Below are 7,811 nucleotides of genomic sequence, written 5' to 3'. Positions count from 1 at the left end.
CGTGTAGTATGATACTTTACAAATGATGAATTACAGCAAACATGTGCAACATATCCATCATCACAGCTCCGTGGGCAGTGAGGCGATAGGGTCCGTTGTTATTGTGCATCACGTAACGTGCACGTGCCGGGCGGCGCGCTCCCGTGGGCGAGATGCGCGTTCATAATGCCGAAGGGAAATAACTCTCAGAATAACGTTATTAGCACATTTTACAACTTGAGGACCGAATGTTTTAATAAGGGCTATACACGTGTTCATACTGGGTCGTTTATTAGTTTAAAACATTATCCAACGAGTTGCAGACCGCTCTTTCCCCGTGTAAGTCAATGGGAAAACGTGTTTCCGGGCCCAGCAACCAAACGGAAGTGCAGTACCGCCGTCTGGCCACCACGAATATTCTCATCAGACTCCGGCGCACTTCCTGGGGGCTTGGCCAGGGCTCATCTCTGCACTTTACAAGCCAGAAGTAATGTTTAAATGTCTGGAAGAGAGTGTTAGCCTGTCATTTAACTAAATATCATTTACCATTGAAGCTCTCCAGGAAATGCACAGAATATGTCCATTTCCAGGAGAGGTTCAATGTTAAATCATATCGTGAATAATGGCAGGCTAAAACCCAGGAATAAGTGTTTCAAAGGCGGGAAAAGTTGTTTAAAATAGTCTGATACCTCCAGGGCGCATCACCGCATTCTACAAGCCAGGGAAGGTGTCTGAATCCTGGGTACACTTTGTTTAAATAGTCTGATACCTGGCACTGTATCTGCCCCTGGGAACCTTCAAGGTTATATTAATGTTTTATTATTTATTTAATTATCACATGATTTTTCCAAAAACAGTATACACAATAAACATAATAAAAACATATTAGCCGTCTAACTTGTACGGTGCACCGGGGGGAAGGCTGAGTCCACGGCCCCTACCCCCACATCAGGAGTATCAACCGGCTCTGAAGAAGAGGCATCGCTGCTCTCCGCCCCTGAGCCCTCTTCGGAGGTATCTGACGGCGGTAGACCTCCTTCTGATGATGCAGCTGCTGCCGCCCTGAACACGGAGCGGATCTTCAATCCCTCCTTCATTCCAGGCGTATTGGCGTAGAACCGGTCAGCAGTGCTGACGGCGTGACGCATAAACCTGGCGAGAGTCGACCTGCTCTCTGGATCTTGGTGAGGCTTGATGTTGTCAGCCAGGGCAGTGCGCAGGATGGTGAAGGTGACGGCTGTCTCTAGCCCAGCATCAGCCCAAGCCCTCTTCAAGTGAGCGTTCAGGTTCCTGGAGGCGTACGTCCCCGTTGTGAAGAGGAGGAATTCATTCTGAGGACCCGACAGCCCTCTTTGATCCCCATCCACCGCACGACCCAGCTGAACTCCTTCTCTGTAAGCACCGGCTGTGCTTCGCCACATGTCTCTGCAGTCTTGTGATCCTGCACGTGGATGATGTAGCCCTCAGCCGTGCCCCTTCTGTCCGCCTCTAACACCTCAGTGTCGGTTATGTTCGCGTGCACACCCGGACGGTGGCCATACAGGAGGCTCCAATGGAGGGTTAGATAGCCGTATAGCAGGTACTGGGTGATTGAGGTCGGGTTGCCAGCCATCAGGTCAAGGAGATCAGGGATGCGCTTCTCAGCGGCCGCCATGGCGACAAGAAGCTCCGCCTGGCTCGGCAGACGATCCAGCTTGCTCCTCTTCATCTTGAACTGGTGGACAGTGACAGACCTTTTCAAGTCGTTCATGTTGGCTGTCACCTCTCTGATGATGCGGGTCGTATCAGACTGGGTGAGCCTGCACCCCCGGAGCTTTGACTCAGACAAGTACCTCAGGACATTCTTCACACTCTTCAGGAACAACAGCGATGTTGTGACTGCCCGGCCCGACTTTACAATATACTCGCTCCAGCCACGGACCCTCTCCGTGTCTTTGAGGACCAGCCAGTCTGACAGCCGGGTACACCACGGGCCATGAATACGAGGAAGTTCTTTATCCGGCTGACATTGGACAGACAACTTTCTTTCTGTTTTACCGTCGGTGCGACACCCTCACAATGATGCCTGTACGTCTGAATGTACGTCTCCATGCTTTGAGGCAACGTGATTTCACGCATGGTATTCCCCCGTCCCCTCCCAGTGGACCAGTGAGGAGAGGGCCAGTCCTCCCAGTGGACCAGTGAGGAGAGGGCCAGTCCTCCCAGTGGACCAGTGAGGAGAGGGCCAGTCCTCCCAGTGGACCAGTGAGGAGAGGGCCAGTCCTCCCAGTGGACCAGTGAGGAGAGGGCCAGCCCCCCCCAGTGGACCAGTGAGGAGAGGGCCAGTCCTCCCAGTGGACCAGTGAGGAGAGGGCCAGCCCCCCCAGTGGACCAGTGAGGAGAGGGCCAGTCCTCCCAGTGGACCAGTGAGGAGAGGGCCAGTCCTCCCAGTGGACCAGTGAGGAGAGGGCCAGTCCTCCCAGTGGACCAGTGAGGAGAGGGCCAGCCCCCCCAGTGGACCAGTGAGGAGAGGGCCAGTCCTCCCAGTGGACCAGTGAGGAGAGGGGCAGCCCCCCCAGTGGACCAGTGAGGAGAGGGCCAGTCCCCCCAGTGGACCAGTGAGGAGAGGGCCAGTCCTCCCAGTGGACCAGTGAGGAGAGGGCCAGCCCCCCCAGTGGACCAGTGAGGAGAGGGCCAGCCCCCCCAGTGGACCAGTGAGGAGAGGGCCAGTCCTCCCAGTGGACCAGTGAGGAGAGGGCCAGCCCCCCCCAGTGGACCAGTGAGGAGAGGGCCAGTCCTCCCAGTGGACCAGTGAGGAGAGGGGCAGCCCCCCCAGTGGACCAGTGAGGAGAGGGCCAGTCCTCCCAGTGGACCAGTGAGGAGAGGGCCAGCCCCCCAGTGGACCAGTGAGGAGAGGGCCAGCCCCCCCCAGTGGACCAGTGAGGAGAGGGCCAGCCCCCCCAGTGGACCAGTGAGGAGAGGGCCAGTCCTCCCAGTGGACCAGTGAGGAGAGGGCCAGTCCTCCCAGTGGACCAGTGAGGAGAGGGCCAGTCCTCCCAGTGGACCAGTGAGGAGAGGGCCAGCCCCCCCAGTGGACCAGTGAGGAGAGGGCCAGCCCCCCCAGTGGACCAGTGAGGAGAGGGCCAGTCCCCCCAGTGGACCAGTGAGGAGAGGGCCAGTCCTCCCCAGTGGACCAGTGAGGAGAGGGCCAGTCCTCCCAGTGGACCAGTGAGGAGAGGGCCAGCCCCCCCAGTGGACCAGTGAGGAGAGGGCCGGTCCTCATTACGGGAGGCTGCTGGGGAGCGCATGAGAGTCTTGACCGGGGTCTTGAGAGGGGTCTGACTACCGGGGGCCGCTGAGGCTCCCGTCAGCTAATCTTACGCGTGGGAAAGAATCAAGATCCGAGCAAAAGTCGTTCCAGTGCGATCTATTCTCCACACATCAAGCATCCTCCTTCCTTCCTACCCGATGGTAACAAACAGGCCTACCGGGTGCGCTGAGCAGCCTCCCCTCCCCCGGCGCCCACAGGCTGCCTTTACAAAAACAGAGGCGTAGCACGACTTATTTGATAAACTAAATAAGAATTAAAAGGAAGATTTACTATAAACAAAAAAGAACAATAAAATAAATGGATAACTATTAAATAATATAAGCTCCTAGATATGGCTTCATGAGAGTCTTGACCGGGGTCCTGAGAGGGGTCTGACTACCGGAGGCGGCTGTGTTTATGCCGGAGGTACTTGAGATCGCCAGGCCCTTAAATCGACCTTGTTCAGCCTGGAGCGCAGGGTCTTCACCTCATCAACGAGGGCATCCTTCTGAGCCCTCAATGCCACATGGTCCAGCTTCTCCTGCCTGCAGTCCTCTTCGTCACACTCGGTGTGTGGGGAGAAGGGTGGGGGGTGCACCGGGTATTCCTCATCATTGTCTATATCCAGTGATGGAGCCGTTCCAGTGATGGGATCAGTCTGTCTGAGGTCATGGAGCTACTGCAGGGCCACACTCTGCCTCAGCCTGGCCAGGACCTGAGGTGCCTCATCTCGGGAGAACTCAGGGTGGCCATGAGTCACATGACGGTCCAGTCTCTTCCCAGCATACGAACTGTGATGGGACAGGGTTTGGTCCCAACATTTATTCTGCCACTGGCCATTTTAAGAATGATGCCTCTTTCCTCCAAGTTCCGCACTGCATGTTGGAGCTTAAAGAGCCTGTGACACGGTTTCCCCCGTCATCCAAACCCATCACTTTGAGTACATATCGTCCCCTTGAAACCGTCACTGAACTGATTTTGGATATTTGTACTTTGATAACCATTAATCTCAATGTTGACCATTTTCTGGATCTTCTCTGGATTCTTCAAGTCCCGCCAAATGATGGGTGAGTCATTGCGGGCACAGCGCTCCAGCTGCACCGTCCAGGATCCCAGCATCTGCACGAAACCCTTTATATATATACAGTCAGATGTAAACGCACGACGGCGCACACAGCAGCAGCTCAGACAGCGAGGACAGGTTCATGCTGAACGTGTCTGAGAGCTCATGAGGCTGAAGGATCGGTTTATGTTGTATCTTCTAAGTTTAGGAATGAGGTGCGTCAATATGGGCGATCATACGGTCATGGAGCCAGTGGTGGAATGGGACTAAAAAAACTCTCGACCGGCCCACTTCGGTACCGCTAGTGAGCTGTCAGCGGGGGGAGTGGGGGATGTCAGGGGCGGCGGGTGCTGTAGATAGTAAATGTAAATATGTAAATATTTGTGTCACTGCATCCTGGTAAAATACAAATATAATGTATAATGTCTGTGTCTTTGACATTAGCGCTGCTCGCCACCTGTGCCCTGCACTACGAAGCCAGTTCAACAGACCCTGGATATGTTTGAGTAACAAACTAACAACAACAAACTAACAAACGAGATCTCGCTAAGCGGTCCTACGACGCTGGTTATCAACTCGGTAAATCAAGCCAGGGTTTCTCTCTCCAGCTGAGAGCGCGTTCACGTCTAAGACACGAGTGGATCTGACTTTAATTACATTTGTCTCGAGTGTTTCGTCAACATAATGTGTTAAATAATACTTCTGCATCCAGTCTGTGACACTGTGAGTGTTGCACGGCCAGGTGAGGCTGGAGGAGCTGACTCAGATCAGGAGATATATGATATATTATGATATTATCTGATCGATGATCTGAGTGATGATGTGATATGAATGATAAGTGCGACACGTCGGTGTCTTCTCTGCATACGGCAGTTTAAACTGTATTTCCTTTATCCTGTAATATGACTTGAGAGATTTAAACTCCGCACACTGAGCTCTGATTGGTCAGCAGGCGGTGCTTTCACTGAGCTGATCTCTTTTCTATAGACGCCGGAGGCGGGCAGCGTCAGGTAAAACAAGTTATTTAGCTTCTCAAACCTGAGCCTCACGCGCCGCCTATGGGGGATGTGCTAGTGACTTATCCGACCGGCCCACTTCGGTACCGGCCCATCGGGATTCGTCCCGATGGCCAGTCCGCCACTGCACCCAGCCCACGTAAACTGTCAACGGGGGGAGCCTCGTTGCGGGGAAACGGTGGACCTCGTGTCCCGATCGGAGTGGGAATAATAATAATAATCCGTGCATTTTATCCATTAATTTCCCCAACATCGTGGTAAAAAACCACACGTTTAATCCACGTTGGTGTACTACAACTACAAAAAGCATCGGTTTGTTTTCTCATCAGGAAATGCAGACCGGCTCAAACAAACGATTTTTAATCATCATCCTCACGATCATTTAATGTATCATATGTTCGCCGCATTGACATGAAAGCACTAATAAAGTTTATATATATTTATATATATATATAGTTTCATCCACTTGAGTTTACAACCACAAAAATAATCGATTTGTTTTTATATCACATCCGACGGGAGGAAATTCAGCAGCTCTCACTCCCGATTTGTAATCCTAATGTAATCATCACCTTCACCACGATCATTTATGTTTATGTCGCCGAATTGACATGAAAGCACTGACGAATATGAATATACTGTCAACTTCATTAAAACGTTATTAACGTGCCTAATCTCAGTAATTCACCATTTCTACGCCTGACAACACACTTTGTCCGTGTTTGGCTCTCGAAGCGTTCCCGCATTGACGTCACTTCCGGCTTCCCCCAAAATTTCAAAATGAGTCGAAGGAATTTCCCCGCGATGTTCGAAATGATTGATATTTAACGGAACGGTATCGCTTTTTCTTTTTTAAAACTGACGGTTCGAGATTACTAGTAGCCCAATATTTCATTGCACAACAGTTGTTGGGATGCTGTCACAGGCTCTTTAAGGTGCTTGTTCAAAGCCAGATAGAAGAGTCTGCACACCGGGCCTTCGGACGACATCCTACTGAAACAGACACAGTGAATTGTATTTCAATTATTTTCTGTTTCTCCGTTTATATGCGTTAGCGTAACCGGTGATTGCAACAATGGGTCCGATGCTTCAATGCCTGGTACACGGACCAAGGGAGGACTTGGGTTACCACCGGGCTAAATGGTCCCACCTCCGCACCAACGCGGGGCTGGTGATGGCAACTTTGGGTCCGATGCATCAATTCATGGTGCCCCGACCATGAGAGGGTTTGGGGTGCCCCGGAACCAGGCAGGACCCCAGCAGGACACACGTTTTATGGTCAAAGGAGGAAAGAGTGATAGAACTGGGGTAAAGCAAAGAAAGTGTCCGACAATAGTGACTTGTAACCCGGGTAGAGAGTCTGTCATCTCTCGGTCCTGTACTCCAGGCAATGCGGTACCAGAACTGGGTCAAATTGACCAAAATGTAAAACAAATACGTTTCAATTCATCCATGGAAAAGGGCTGAAAATGAAAAAAAAATGAGCCCGCAAGAGTCCCCTGACAACTCCCCTCACATTCCTCCAGAGTCAGGAAGTACGTTATCTTTTTGGAGAACCATGAAACCGGGCCAAATGTATCCGAGAATAGTGCATCATAATGCAGGTAGAGTCCCATCAAACTCCCCTTGCATTCCTCCAGAGACCAGTTCAAAAACTTAAAGTTTGGTAAGAACCATGATTGGGGGTCTCCAGGCAACAATTGTATCCGATCCAAAGCACTCATGGAGCGGACACATTCCTCCATGATGTGAAACAGCTTCTTTTTTTCTGAGTGCTCTCAAAAACCGTGTTTCTGATTTCGTGCGGATGGTAGCTTGAAAAACATGAATGATTTTTTTTGACGGAGGAGGGGAGGTCTCGATTCCCCTCTCCGTTGTAAAGTGCAACGGGGGAGTGGAAAAGTGTCCGGGGCTTCCGCCCGAAGCGCCGAAGACTTGCGCTTTTTTGAGCCCCTCCTCCGTTGGCAATCTGTCGTTTTTTCGAGAATTTTTTTAAACTTCATTTTTGATTATTTTAAGACATAATTGACCATTTTCTTTACTTTTTTCGGCTTTCCACGGGTGGGGGCGCATGGCAGGCCGCCTATGAGCTCCCAAATTCGGCCTGGAACCTCCGGGAATTGTGGGCTAAGCTCCATAAACTGACAAAGTCACCCAGAAATATCACTTTAATAGCCCAAAAATATATAATACAAATACATTTAAATAGTAAAAGGTACAATTGTGCTCCTAATTACCCGGAATTTGATTTATATAGCCCCATGATAGTGGATAAAAATCATTTTCATGGAAAAAGTGTTAAAATGCCTGATTAATATGTTTGTAATGCTGGCAGCAGGTTCACTGCTGTTAGCAGGGTCTCACTCTCACAGGCACCTAGGCAGAGCTCCAGGGTGATCCACATGGCTTTCCTACCCAGGAATAAGTGTGTGAAAGGCGGGGAAAAGTGCTGTGAATACAGGGA

Source organism: Pseudochaenichthys georgianus, unplaced genomic scaffold (genome assembly GCF_902827115.2).
Source record: "Pseudochaenichthys georgianus unplaced genomic scaffold, fPseGeo1.2 scaffold_992_arrow_ctg1, whole genome shotgun sequence".
NCBI classification, from domain to species: domain Eukaryota; kingdom Metazoa; phylum Chordata; class Actinopteri; order Perciformes; family Channichthyidae; genus Pseudochaenichthys; species Pseudochaenichthys georgianus.
Note: the sequence above shows the minus strand (reverse complement) of the source record.